This window comes from Pan paniscus, chromosome 5 (assembly GCF_029289425.2).
Source record: "Pan paniscus chromosome 5, NHGRI_mPanPan1-v2.0_pri, whole genome shotgun sequence".
NCBI classification, from domain to species: domain Eukaryota; kingdom Metazoa; phylum Chordata; class Mammalia; order Primates; family Hominidae; genus Pan; species Pan paniscus.
In genome coordinates, this window is record NC_073254.2 from 133,778,232 (window position 1) to 133,793,118 (window position 14,887).

Here is a 14,887-nt window from a genome sequence, read left to right on the forward strand (position 1 = left end):
ATTCTCCCTGCCTCAGCCTCCCAAGTAGCTGGGACTACAGGCACCCACCACCACGCCTGGCTAATTTTTGTATTTTTTAGTAGAGACAGGGTTTCACCATGTTGGCCAGGCTGGTCTTGAGCTCCTAACCTCAGGTGATCCACCCTCCTTGGCCTCCCAAAGTGCCAGGATTACAGGTGTGAGCCACCACACCCGGCCAATACTTAATTTTTTTAAGTGAAATACTTTAATTAGGATATAATAAAATCTCATCTATCTAGAGAGCAACATTTTTCAGATAACCAATCTTTCCCTCTTTAAGTACCAAACCTTTTTGATATTTGAGCAACTTTAGATGGAAATCATTCTTTGTTTGTTTTGTTTTATTTTGTTTTTGAGACAAAGTCTCACTCTGTTACCCAGGATGGAGTGCAATGGCACGATCTCAGCTCACTACAACCTCTGCCTCCTGGGTTCAAGCAATTCTCATGCCTCAGCCTCCTGAGTAACTGTGATTACAAGTGTGTGCCACCACGCCTGGCTAATTTTTTGTGTTTTTAGAAGAGACGGTTTCACCACATTGGCCAGGCTGGTCTCGAACTCCTGACCTCAAGTGACCCACCTGCCTCTGCCTCCCAAAGTGCTGGGATTACAGGTGTGAACCACCACACCCGGCCAGAAATCATTCTTAAATATATTACACAATTTTCTACCTTCTTAAAGAGGGCATATTGATAACAACACTTTTTTTTTTTCAAAATGATCCAGGACCACTTTTGAGCTTCAGTTATTAATAATTCTAATATAAGGCCAGGCGCGGTGGCTCACACCTGTAATACCAGCACTTTGGGAGGCTGAGGCAGGCAGATTGCTTGAGGTCAGGAGTTCGAGACTAGCATGGCCAATATGGTGAAACCCTGTCTCTACCAAAAATACAAAAATTAGCCAGGCTTGGTGGCATGTGCCTGGAATCCCAGCTGCTCGAGAGGCTGAGGCAGGAGAATCGCTTGAACCTGGGAGGCGGAGGTTGCAGTGAGCCGAGATTGCACCGTTTTACTCCAGCTGGGGTGACAGAGGGAGACTCTGTCTCAAAAACAACAAAAAAAGACTAACTAAAATAATTCTAATATAAGGATGACTTCAAGACAAAGAATCAAGTGGGACGTTTTTCCTTGTTACAAAATGACTCCAGACAACTGTTTTCAACCTACTGTAGCGTTTAATAGCTTTTGGTTCTCTCCTAATGACTAGGAGTTTAATTTTTTCTTCTTAATCTTAACCAGGAAGCATATTAGAAGTAAAATGTTGCCTCCTTTGTGTGAAGAGGACTTTGGACCCAGGAACTACATCAGGAAAAAATGTTAGAATGATATATGAATCATGAGTGTACAGACACCAAGTAAGGACTGAAGGAACATGTCTATCACTCTATGAGCTGTCTTGTGTGGCTTTTGTAATATTAATTTAATCTGTTCAGAATCTTAATAGCTGAAGTACTAGTTTATTATTTCAGGCAGGTGAGCTACTGATTTATTGAGTTGTCTGTAAAAAGAGTATCGCTATGGTGTAACTGACTCAAACTTCATAGAAGGCAGGTAATTTATTCCTGGTTTCTAGAAAACAGCTTGAACACAAGGCAGTCAGTTGTTCCTTTTTTTTTCCTCACTTGTTTTATTAAGATACAATTGACAAATAAAAATTATATATATTTACAGAATACAACATAATGTTTAGATATATATATATATGCATTCTAAAATGATTACATCAAGCTAATTTCCGCATCCATCACCTCACATACTTTTATCTTTGTGTGTGCATGTGTGTGTGATGGAACATTTAAGATCTAATTTCTTAGCAATGTTCAAGTATACATTTACTATTATGAACTATAATCACCATGTTCTACAATAAACCTCTAGAACTTATCCATTCTAATTGATGCTTTCTACCAACATTTCCCCATTCCCCTCAATCGAATTGTTCTTTTCTTAACTATAAAAATATTTTAAGCAATAGGCCAGGCGTAGTGGCTCAAGCCTGTAATCCTAGCACTTTGAGAGGCCAAGGCAGACTGATCACTTACGAGAGGAGTTCAAGAGCAGCCTGGCCAACATGGTGAAACCCCATCTCTACTAAAAATACAAAAATTAGCTGGGCATGGTGGCACGTGCCTGTAATCCCAGCTATTTAGGGGGCTGAGGCCAGAGAATCACTTGAATTCGGGAGGCAGGGGTTGCAGTGAGCTGAGATTGTGCCACTGCACTCCAGCTTGGGTGATAGAGCGAGACTCCATCTCAAAAAAGAAAAAAAAAATTGGCCAGGCATGGTGGCTCACACCTGTAATCCCAGCACTTTGAGAGGCCAAGGTGGGTGGATCACCTAAGGTCAGGAGTTGGAGACCAGCCTGGTTAACACAGTGAGACCCCATCTCTACTAAAAATACAAAAAATTAGCCGGGCATGGTAGCGGATGCCTGTAATCCCAGCTACTTGGAAGGCTGAGGCATGAGAATTGCTTGAACCTGGGAGGTGGAGGTTGCAGTGAGCTGAGATCGCACCATTGCACTCCAGCCTGGGCAACAAGAGCGAAACTCTTTCTCAAAAATAATAATAATAATGATAAGTAAAAAACAAATCCAGAGAAAAACACAGTTGATAACTGATATTTTAAAATTTTCCCTTGTTTGGTAATATACTAAATTCTAAACATGTGGCCTATTACAGAATGGAATTTTAAAATAACAGGCCTATTTTGGAGCCTATCCATAGTGCTGAGATAGTAGAAGTGTAAGATCCTACTTATAACATAGTTCCACAACATGAACTCTAAATGTGATGTTTTAGCAAAACTCCAAAATCAGGCTAGAATCTTACTCAAGTCTGTACAGTGTAGAATTAAGAATCAAGCACTGTAAAACTATAATGTTAGGTTCCAAACAGCTAACTTCTAGGGAGGTAATTAAAACTGAGGAAAGGGAGATGAAGAATGACTTTTATTTTATATTCCATATCATTTAACTTTTCTTTTTTTCAGACAGGGTCTTGCTCTATTCCTCAGGCTGGAGTATAGTGGTGCAATCGCAGCTCACTGCAGCCTCAACTTCCTGGGTTCAAACAATCCTCTCACTTAGCCTCCCAAGTAGCTGGGATTATAGGCATTAGTCATCCCACCAGGCTAGCTTTTTTGATATTTTGTAGAGACAGGGTCTTGCTATATTGCCCAGGCTGGTCTCAAACTCCTGTCCTCAAGTCATCAGTCTGCTTCAGCCTCCCAAAGTGCTGGGATTACAGGAGAGAGCCACCATGCCCAGCCTCAGTTAGTTTAACATTTTATACAATATATGTGTGTGTGTATACATACACACATGCATACATACATACATTATTTTTCAGTTAAAAATTATTTTGATTACCCATAAAACCACAAGAAAATTTTACTTCAAAGAAACAAAAATGTTACTTAACTCTGTGAGATAGCTCAAATACGATTAGGATTTTTGCTGCTTACCGAATCCTTTAATTTATTTAGACTGGGTGTTGTATTAGTTTGCCATGGCTGTAGTAAAAAAGTGTCATAACTGAGTGGTTTCAGCAACAGAAATTTATTATCTCACAGTTCCAAAAACTAGAAGTTCAAAATCAAGGTGTTGGCAGGATTATTTCTGAGGGCTGTCAGGAAAGGATCTATTCCAGGGTCTCTCTCTTTGGCTTGTAAATCAGTGCCTTTGTGTTCGCATGACATTCTCCCTGTGCATCTGTGTCCAAATTCACCCCTATTTATAAGAACACCAGTCATATTGGATTAGGGCCTACTCTACTGATCTCATTTTATGGTGATTACCTCTATAAAGACCATATCTCTGCAAAAAGTCACATCTTTTTTTTTTTTTTTTTTTTTTTCCTGAGACGGAGTTTCACTCTTGTTGCCCAGGTTGGAGTGCAATGACATGATCTCTGCTCACCGCAACTTCCGCCTCCCGGGTTCAAGTGATTCTCCTGCCTCAGCCTCCTGAGTAACTGGGATTACAGGCATGCACCACCAAGCCCGGCTAATTTTGTATTTTTAGTAAACACGAGGTTTCTCCATGTTGGTCAGGCTGGGCTCAAACTCCTGACCTCAGGTGATCTGCCTGCCTCGACCTCCCAAAGTGCTGGGATTACAGGAGTGAACCACTGCGCCCAGCCAAAAAGTCACATTTTAAGGTACTAGGGGTTAGGAATTCAACACAGGAATTCCTAACACAGGACTCTATTCAACCCATAACAAATGTGTCAGTTCACTCGGCTGCTATAACAAAATACCATAAACTGGGTGGCTTATAAACAAGAGAAGTTCATTTCTCACCATTTTGGAGGCTGGGAAGTCCAAGATCAAGGCACTGGCAGATTGAGTGTCTGGTAATGACCTGCTTTCAGGTTCGTAGATGGTGACTTCTTTCTGTGTCCTCACATGGTAGAAGGGGCAAGGGTCTCTCTGGGGCCTCTTTCATAGGGGCACTAACCTCATTCATCAGTGCTCTCCCCTCATGACATAATCACTTCCCAAAGGCCTTATCTTCTAACACTGACACATATGGTATTTCAACATAAAAATTATTGTATTTCAGAAATTAAGAGTAGGATTAGAACTTCAGTATATAAATTTGGTGGGACACAAACATTATATATCCACAATCTATATCCCTTGTGGAGATCTGGTTAATCAGATCATGATCCAAAGCAGCCATGGGCCCACTGCTCCCTGGCCTCACTGTGGGCATCTTCTCCCTCCTTCGTCTTGGTTTCTGCTCTCAACACCTAGAGAGGTGGAAGCAGCCACAGGTCACCCCCACCAACAAGCAAGTAGTTGTGACAATTCTGTTTTCATAGACTTCTCATTATTTTCAGAGAAGTAATTCAAAAAGTATCTGGAAAATCTCTTTCTAAAAAGACAGAAGTTTTCCTGAAAGTTGAGAGTCCTGCCCACACACTTCCCACACGGACAAAAACCGACAATTTTTTCCTTTGGGAAAACATTACTGCTTGAAAACTCATTTTGTTAGCGCTGGCACAACAGTGTATCAAAACATATTAAAACGAAAAAAATTCAGCGCACACGGATACTGTTGGTGGGACTCTCATTTTACCTATTTCTGTATGAGAATTTTTATAAGAATGTGTATCTTTGGTTAACATTCAATTACAACTTTCTGCTCCCTATTTTCTTCAGTTCTTATACTAAAAGATCCAAAGTTTCCCCTATATCTTATTTTAAAAGAACATTGCAAAGATAATTGTTTTTATAGAATCATAAAGTAACAAGAGGACCTTTAGTAATTAGCTGGTGCAAGCCCTCATTTCACAGATACAGAAGCTAGACCCAAAGGGTTCCTGAGGGCTGCTCGGGGATGCTGGGTTCAACAGTAGAAGCAGTTGGTCAGACGGAAGACCACTGTGCTGTGTGCCTGCTTTCATAGTAACATTTAAAATTATGATCTAGCCTATAAAAAGGGACCCTTCCAGAATCTTTAGAAAAGTAATAAATTTGCAATCATTTTTATTTAGTGCTAGTGTCTGAACTGTGTCTTACACTTGCAACTTAAAAACAAAATGAAACAAAAACTCCACAACATATACACCTAAAATCCGGAATGAATTTGTTTAGCTTTAAATAACGCCTGGTATGAGAGGAAGATGGAACTTACTGACAATAAGTGCACATTTATAGACTGAACTTGTCCATGAAAACAGAAGATTACCAAAGGAAATATAGCACATAAAATTGAAATATTAAATATTAATAAAGACCACAGAAATCAATTTAAAGAGATAGCTTTTATTTTTAATGTTATTTTCATCCGCTTTCCCTATGAAAATAGAGATCTATTTAAATTTTTTTTTTTTTTTTACTCTCCTCACTTTGATATTCTGCTCTTCAATTGGTAAATCATATTCTTCTTCCTGCCAAACATGTCATCCTCACTAAATCTGGAATGGGATGCTTGGCTAGATTTCCTTTGTTATGGATATTAGAAAACCAGAGAGATAATATTTTTCCATGCAAATTGGGACCTGCTTGTTGAGTGAATTAGCTCTGATAACAGCCAAAAGCAAAACAAAACAAAACAGAAATAGAATGAGAAACTAACTAACAGTTCACACAATGTTTTGAGCATATGATCACATAATCATGAGTACATGTACAATTAAATTTGGGAGCAGAAAAGAGGTTACCTTAAATTTCCCAACATGCTTGCTTTGAAATTTTAATTTTTTTCATAAGTTCAGAAAATAGTTCTAGTAATTACTAAATAGTTTATGCCTTTAGCTATTATAATTCATTTTAAAAGTGGCAATACCTAGGCCAAAGCAAAATGGAAAGTTAATTATTGCCTGAAGTTAAAGGACAGAGGTCTTTCAGATAATAAAAACTTTAGGCGGGGCGTGGTGGCTGATGCCTGTAATCCCAGCACTTTGGGAGGCTGAGGTGGGTGGATCACTTGAGGTCAGGAGTTCAAGATCAGCCTGGCCAACATGGTGAAACCCAATCTCTACTAAAAGTACAAAAATTAGCCTGGTGTGGTGGCAGGTGCCTGTAATCCCAGCTACTTGGGAGGCTGAGGCAAGAGAATCGCTTGAAGCCAGGAGGCACAGGCTGCAGTGAGGCAAGATGGCACCACTGCACTCTAGCCTGGGAGACAGAGTGAGACTCCGTCTCAAAAACTACCAGACAAAAAAAATTTTAGGTGGACTCAAATGACATCCCATTTTGTTTCAATCTTAATGACTGATAATTTTTCTAAAATTTTTAAATATATTTTCTGCTTTAGTAAACAGTGTATAAAAATTGTCTTAATATTTATTTTGTGGTTGAAAATGTTCCTATTTTATAGTCATTATCTGATGACAATTATAATTAAATAGTTATATAGATTTGACTAGGAAAGTAACAAATATTGACGTGAATCCATGTTGACCCCCACAATGACCCTACCATTATTTCTGTTGCTTTTTAAAGTCTTTGAGGTGCGTTTTCTTCTTTTTACATTGCAGCCACTCATAGACTCTTGGCAGAAGAGTGGCGCAGTCACATTTTTTTCTCAATTGGACCACCATGCAGCCTGCTAATTCCTGTGATCTTTCTTCTGCTTTTGAAGAAATTCTAAGAAAGGAAATGATGGTTACTTACAATTTCACTTTACTGAATTCCAGTTAATTAGGGGTTTCTGAACTTGAAATCAAGATAATATACACATGAAACAAGAAAGTTTATTTCTTATTCCATCCAGGTTAATTCCATTATGCATTGACATTAACATTATTCAATCATTCATATAAAAATTAAGACAGAGCATTCCCTTGAACTCCTGAAATTTCTCTACATTTTTTCCTTTGGCTGCTAATAGTTTAAGGAATAATTGTATTTTTTTTTTCGGTGTCAGGGATATCTGTTATGTATTTTGACATCGAAGAAACTCCAAGTGTATAGGAGGTTAAAAGAGTATTCAAGCAAAGAGTGCTTGAAATAAACACACTGTCAGAAACAGTTTTATTGCGTAGAGATTTGCAATCTAATGACTTTTATTGCAATGGTATTTATACACACATATACATACATTTAATGATTTGCCGAGATTTTCCCTAAGGGCATTCTAAGAAAATAATATTACTCAAAACACAATGAATTAACGGCTCCCATTAGACACCTCACTCAAAAGAACAGAGGAAGAACCTTGTTAAGTAAGAGATGTTTCCTAGCATAGTGTGCGGAAGTGTCCTAACTTATTGATCATATTATTTAGCTACAATTGGAAATCAATGCCTCTGAAAAGATAAACATCTGAAGAATATACCTGCTGATTTCATCCTTCCCCACCCTCCCTACAGAAGGGACAGAAGCTTCTTTCTTTTTTCCCTTGACAGAAGGATACACTGATTGCCATTACACTATGCATGGTCCCTGCTTGAAGAAATGTACACACTGGTCTAGCAAAGGCTGCAGTGCCCAAGATGACTACCAGGATGGCAGTCACTTTGGTTCCAGCAGTTGCATGTCCACAGTGCCACCCCACTGCGGGGCCACCATTGCACCCTCGGGGCTCCTTCCTGGCTGTCATTTGTTGTTTTCCCTTCCTCCTACTCCATTTATGACCAGTCCCACAGGTTTTCCATGTCAATAACAAACATGTTCTAAATAGTAAAAGATTTCAATCCCCTCTAAAATAAAATTCAATGTCATTTACCAACCTGATGAAAATTTTCAGCCACAGAAAATTCATAGTTTAATCGATGCCCTGGAAAGAACTCATGTTTTCCACAAAGCTTTTTCTTCTACGTGGTACAATAATATCTTCTGTGCTTACTTCAAGGAAATGTTATTTGAGACAGACTCATATACTACTTTTGTTGTTTACATTCATGGCTTGCTAGTGGCCCAAGTTTACATGGCAAATATGTGCCAAGAAAGCTATGATATGCTACTGACAGGACATTTTAGGCATATTCTTTTTCTTTTCTTTTCTTTCTTTTTTTTTTTTTTTTGAGATAGGGTCTTGCTCTGTTGCCCAGGCTGGAGTGCATGGTGCCATTACAGATCACTGCAACCTCGACCTCCCAGGCTCAAGCAATAATCTTGCCTCAGCCTCCCAAGGAGGTGAGACTACAGGCATGCACCACCATGCCTGGCTTATTAGTATTAGCATTAGTAGCAGTAGCAGTATTAGTATAAGAGATGAGGTTTTACTATATTCCCTGGGCTGGTCTCAAACTCATGGGCTCAAGTGATCCTCCTGTCTTAACCCCCCAAATTGTTGGGATTGTAGGCGTGAGCCACCACTCCCGGCCTCTATTTTGGGAGGCATATTCTGTCTTTCCTCGTGAGTTCATTCAATCTGACTCTTCCACTTCCATGTTTCCAAAACTCATCTCTGTCTGCTGTTCATAATACTACTTATTACATCGAATCTCTTACAGCTATTTGTTTACATATTTTTCTCCCCTTCTAGACTGACAACTACTTAAGATAGAAACAGTCCTGCTAATCCTTGTATCTTCTGCTCTAAATCTTAAACTTCGTAGTTTAACAATGAACCAGAAGACCTCATTCTATCTTAGTCCATTGTTTTGTGTGCCCTTCTTGCCCTGCCCTCCTTCATGGATGTTGTAGAGATATAGGAGGTGGATGATAAGAAAGCATTTTGAATATGGGAAGAAAACCCCAATCCAAATGCAAGGCATACTTATTTATCTTTAGATAATAAACAATAAAAAATTCTTTGAACAATGTTTGAGTTTTGTGGATGATTTTTAAGTCAGTTATTATTGTTCTGCATTGATATCTTAGACATATTACTTAATATAGAAAACAGCTTGGACATGTTTACTAAAAATTATATATATCATGGATGAAAGACATAGGATTGATATGTAATATTGTGTGCATGGTTCATGTTAAGTGAATCTGAATAAGCAAAATTTGCAGAAGAGAAGCACATTAACCAGTAATAAGCTGGTGATAATATGGGAAAACCAGCACTAGAAGAAAGTTTCAGGAAAGAAGGGTTCTGGCTTTATAATGTCCCATCTGTTTCAAGCCTGTTTGATAACAAAACAGACATTCAAAAATTCTGTGTTCGGAAATTCTAGGAGTCATTCTTAATTCTTCTCTTTCTCATGCACCCCAAATTCAAACCATCAGCAAAACCTTCAGCGTATATTCAAACTCTCATCAGTTCTCACTCGGCACTGCCATCATATCTATCTTGCCCAAGCACCATCATCTCTTACCTGGATTCCAGCAATGGCATCCGGTCTGGTCTCCCTGCTTCAGCCCTTGCTCGCTTTTACAATGTAGGTTACATCATGTCATTCTTCTGCTCTAAACCTACAGTGGTTTCCCATCTCACCAAAAATAAAACCCCGACCTGGCCCTGTGCTACCTCTCTGCACTCACCCTCTATTCCTCTCCCATTTGGCCCCATCCACACTGCCTGCTTGCCGCCCCTTGAAAGAAGTCTAGCTCGTTTCCATTTCAGAGCCTTGTACTTGCTATTTCTGGGGTGGGAGGCTCTTCTGTTGGCCTTCAATTACTAGACATAAATTTTCATTGTTCTGCTCAACTCAAATATTATCTCTTCCAAGAATGCTTTCCCGACCACCTTAGCAACATCTGACTAGTCACCCTATATCCCACTATCTAGTTTTATTTTCTTCTTTTTATTCATCACATTCTGATATTGTTTTTATTATTTGTTTGAATAAGTTTTTTTTTTCATGTGTTAATTTTTTGTCTTTTCCTACTAAGCTATAAGCTCCATTGTGGAGGTGATCTTGTCTGTTTGTTTTATTTGTTAGTGTATCCCAAGGACATAGACTGTATTAGTCCAGTCTCATGCTGCTATGAAGAAATACCCAAGGTTGGGTAATTTATAAAGGAAAGAGGTTTAATTGACTCACAGTTCAGCATGGCTGGGGAGGCCTCAGGAAACTTACAATCATGGTGGAAGGCGAAAGGGGAAGCAAGGCACCTTCTTCACAAGGTGGCAGGAAGGAGAAGCACAAGCAGGGGAAATGCCAGATGCTTATAAAACCATCAGATTTTGTGAGAACTCACTCACTATTACGAGAATAGCATGGGGGAAACCACCCCCATGATCCAATCACTTCCTACCAGGTCCCTCCCACAACACATGGGGATTATGGAAACTACAATTCAAGATGAGATTTGGGTGAAGGCACAGCCAAACCATATCACAGATCACATCTAGCACATATGCAGTGTGTGATGGCTTTGTAATGTGCAACCTCGTTAGGCTAAACTACAGCCCCTAGAGTTCCCTTTCTACTGTGTTTCCAAATAGAGAGGGCTACAAGAAATAATCTCTTCTGAGAGTTGGAGGATGGAAGGGAGGCAGCAGCTGTTTTGTGGCATGCAAGCACCTTCTCCCAGTTATTCAAACACTAATATAAGTGCTGCTATGAAGAGGCTTCACAAATGTAATTTGTGAAAGTACTACATCAGTTGACTTTAAGTTAATTGAAAGAGAGATTATGCTTGGTGGACCTGGGTTAATTAGTTTGAAGCCTTTTAAAAGAAGACTTAGAGCTTCACTTAACTCAGAGACTCCAAACAGCAGTTGGGTGTGCAATTGCTCCTTTCAAGCTCTGCATCTTCATCCCTATCTGGCTGCTACCAGTGGACAACAAGCTTCAGGTCATGCCCCTGAGACTCCACCCTGCTCATGATTTTCCTTCCTGGCTGCCTGCCCTGTGAACTTCAGGCTTGTTTAGTGAGCCTCCACAATGTCATAGGTCAGTTCCTTGTAGTGAATCCATGAAAATACACACCCCACATCTACATTTCCTTCTGGTTCTGACCCTGTGGTTCAGCCCTGACTGTTGCAACAAATGTTCAATGAACAATTTATTGGATAAAAATATAAATATAACACAAAAGATTGGAAACATAGTCTATTATTTATCTATTGTTTCACTGAATCACCCAAAAACTTAGCAGCTAAAAACAGCAATAATCACTTATCATCTCTCATGTTTTTTATATGTCTTGAATTTGGGAATAGCTTAGATGGGCAGTTCTTCCTTGGTTCTCTCATGAGGTTTCAATGAGACGTTAGCAGGGGTTGCAGTCCTCTGAAGGTCTGACCAGGGAAAGAGGACCCACTTCCTAGCTGGCTCACCCACTGGGCAAGCAAGCTGAGTCTGGCTGTTGGTGGGAGACATCAGTTTCACTCCCCATGGGTCTCCCCAGGGATCCTTGAATATCCTCATAACATAGCATCCTTATAACATGGTGGCCGGATTCCTTCAGGGGAACCAATCCAAGAAATCAAATCAAAAACTGCAAATTCTTTTAAGACCTATACTTAAAAATCATACACAGTCTCTTTCAAGTTATTCTTTTCTTCTTTAGACAGGGTCTCATTCTGTCACCCAGGCTGGAGTGCAGTGGCAGGATCCTGGCTCACTGCAGCCCAACCTGCTGACCTCCTACCTCAGCCTCTGGAGTAGCTGGAACTACAGGCACGTGCCACCATGCTCGTTAATTTTTTGTAGAGACTAGGTTTCACCATTTTGCCCAGGCTGGTCTCCAACTCCTGGTTCAAGTGATCTGCCTGCCTTGGCCTTTCGAAGTGTTGATATTGTAGGTGTGGGCCACTGAGCTCAGCCTTCAGTTATTCTTTATTTTATTTTATTATTTATTTATTTAGATACAGGGTCTTGCTCTGTCTCTCAGGCTGGAGTGCAGTGGCACAATAATAGCTCACTGCAGCCTCGAACTCCTGGGCTCAAGCAATCCTCCTGTCTCCACCTCCCAAGTAGCTAGGAGTACAGGCATGTACTGCCATGCCCAGTTAATTTTTTTAAAAAAATTTTGTAGCGATGAGGGCTTGCTATGTTGCCCAACCTCGTCTCAAATTCTTGGGCTCAAGCGATCCTCCCACCACTGCCTTCCAAAGCTCTAGGATTACAGGCCTGAGCTACAAAGCCCAGTCTTGCTTTCCAGTTATTCTAATGGTCACATAGATCATTCTGATTCCATAGGGGAAGAAGCTGTCTACACAAGGGTGTGAATAGCGGGAGGTGAGAATTGGGTGCTATCTTGGAAGCCAGCCACAAATACATAGCAACATACTAAACATGTTAGCTCTGAGTAATGGGATAATGGTTATACGTTTCGTCTTCATACTTTTCTGTATTTTCTAAAATCTCTACAATGAACATGGTTTTGCTATTGTGTTGTGGTTTCTTTTCTTTTCTTTTTCTTTCTTTTTATTTTTTCTTTTCTTTTCTTTTCCTTTCTTTTTTCTTTTTTTTTCTTTTTTTTTTTTTTTTTTTGAGACAAAGTCTCACTCTGTCACCCAAGCTGGAGTGCAGTGGCATGATCTCAGCTCACTGCAACCTCCACCTCTTCCTCCCACCTCAGCTTCCTGAGTAACTAGGACTACAGGTGCATGCCAGCACATCCTGCTAATTTTTGTATTTTTTTTTTTAAGAGACAGTGTTTCACTATGTTGCCCAGGCTAGTCTTGAACTCCTGGGCTCAAGCCATCTGCTAGCCTTGGCTTCCCCAGGTCCTGGGATTAGAGGTGTGAGCCACTGCGCCCGGCCCATATATTATTTTTAAATCAGAAATAAATATGTATCTTGCTGTTTGTATATACACCTATATGCATATTTATGTATAGACATATTTATCTTCAAGTGAGAAACAAGGTATATATTATACATCATTCATAATGGCAGACCCAACAAATAAAGTTCTCTAAATTCTTCTTATACTTAAGACAACATTTCCATAGACCTAAACATAAATTTTCATTCATTATAATGTAAATAATCAAGTCATTTACAAAAATGTGTGCCTGGTTAATTTTCAGAAAATAAAATCAATTCATTGTTTGATTTTATTTGATCAAACAATGTTTGTTTGATCAAGTCTCAAAGATAAGCTAATTTCTAAAGCACAAATTATTCTTAACAATAATATCATTCATACTCACATAATTAGATGACAATATAATTGAGGAAATATTTGGGTAGCGATGTGGGAAATGGAGATGGAAACATTTATTTAGAGGCTAGACACTGATTTTCAAGTCTATGAGGATGTTACAAATAATCACTAGCTGAAAAAAATCCACATAGAAATTTTGTTTTGTGTAAGGACTTTCTTTGCTTTATCTTGAGTCAGTTTTATAAGTTAAAACTTATTTTTACAAGCTTCATGTTATGGGAAGAATGGGGCTCCTCCATCCCGATCCCTACTCCAAAAATGTTTATTTTGGATCCTTAACCCGTCATGTGACTGTATATGAAGATAGGGCCTTTAAGGAGGTAACTCAGATTTAAAAGGTCATAAAGCTGGGGCCCTAACCCAATGGCACAGGTGGCCTTACATGCAGGAGAAGATCTATCAGAGACATGCATACACAGAAGAAAGGCCATGTGAGGACACAGCAAGAAGGTGGCCTCTGCAAGCCAAAGAGAGAGGTTGCAGGAGAAATCAAACCTGCCCTCACCTTGATGTGGGACTTCCAGGTTCCAGAACTGTGAGAAATGAGTTTCTGTATTTAAGCTACCCAGGCCATAGTATTTTGTTATGGCAGTCCTAGAAGGCTAATACACCATGCAATATAAGATCTATGGTAACTGAGCAATATTTCTAACAATGCAGTAGTTTTTGAGTATTGATGCCGACCAAATTAGCCTTTATCTGAAAATATCGAAAATTATGAAAACATATCAAAAAATAATATGATAAAATCATTCATAACCCACCACCTACTCTTCATTTTGTAGTATTTCTTTTTTCCTTTTTCCATGCATATACACTTTTAAAAAGTAATATTGGCATCACAGAATATATGTATATATTCTGTAATTTTCACTTAGTGTGATTTTCACTTAGAAAATATATATTAGTGTTTATATTACTGTGTGTGTGCATGTGTATATGTATGTAAGGAGAGATAGATGATAGATAATATAATATATATTAGGATATTAGGAGAAATAGATAAATGCTAGATAGATGAGAGAGAGAGAGAGAGTTATGGACTGCATGTTTGTGCCCCCCTTCAAATTTATATGTTGAAACACTACCCCCACCCCATGTGATGGTATTAGGAGGTGGGACCTTGGGAAGTAATTGGGATTAAATGAGATCATGAGAGTAGAGCCCTCATAAATGGGATTGATGCCTTCATAAGGATCATGAGAGACCTTGCTTCCTCTCTCTGCTCTCTGCCATGTGAGGATACAATAAGTCAGCCGTCTGCAACCTGAAAGAGGGCCCTCATGACAACTTGACTATATTGGCACCCTGATCTCAGACTTTCAGCCTCCAGAACTGAGAAAAATAAATTTCTGTAGTTTAGAAGCCACCATGCCTATAGCAGCCTGAACTG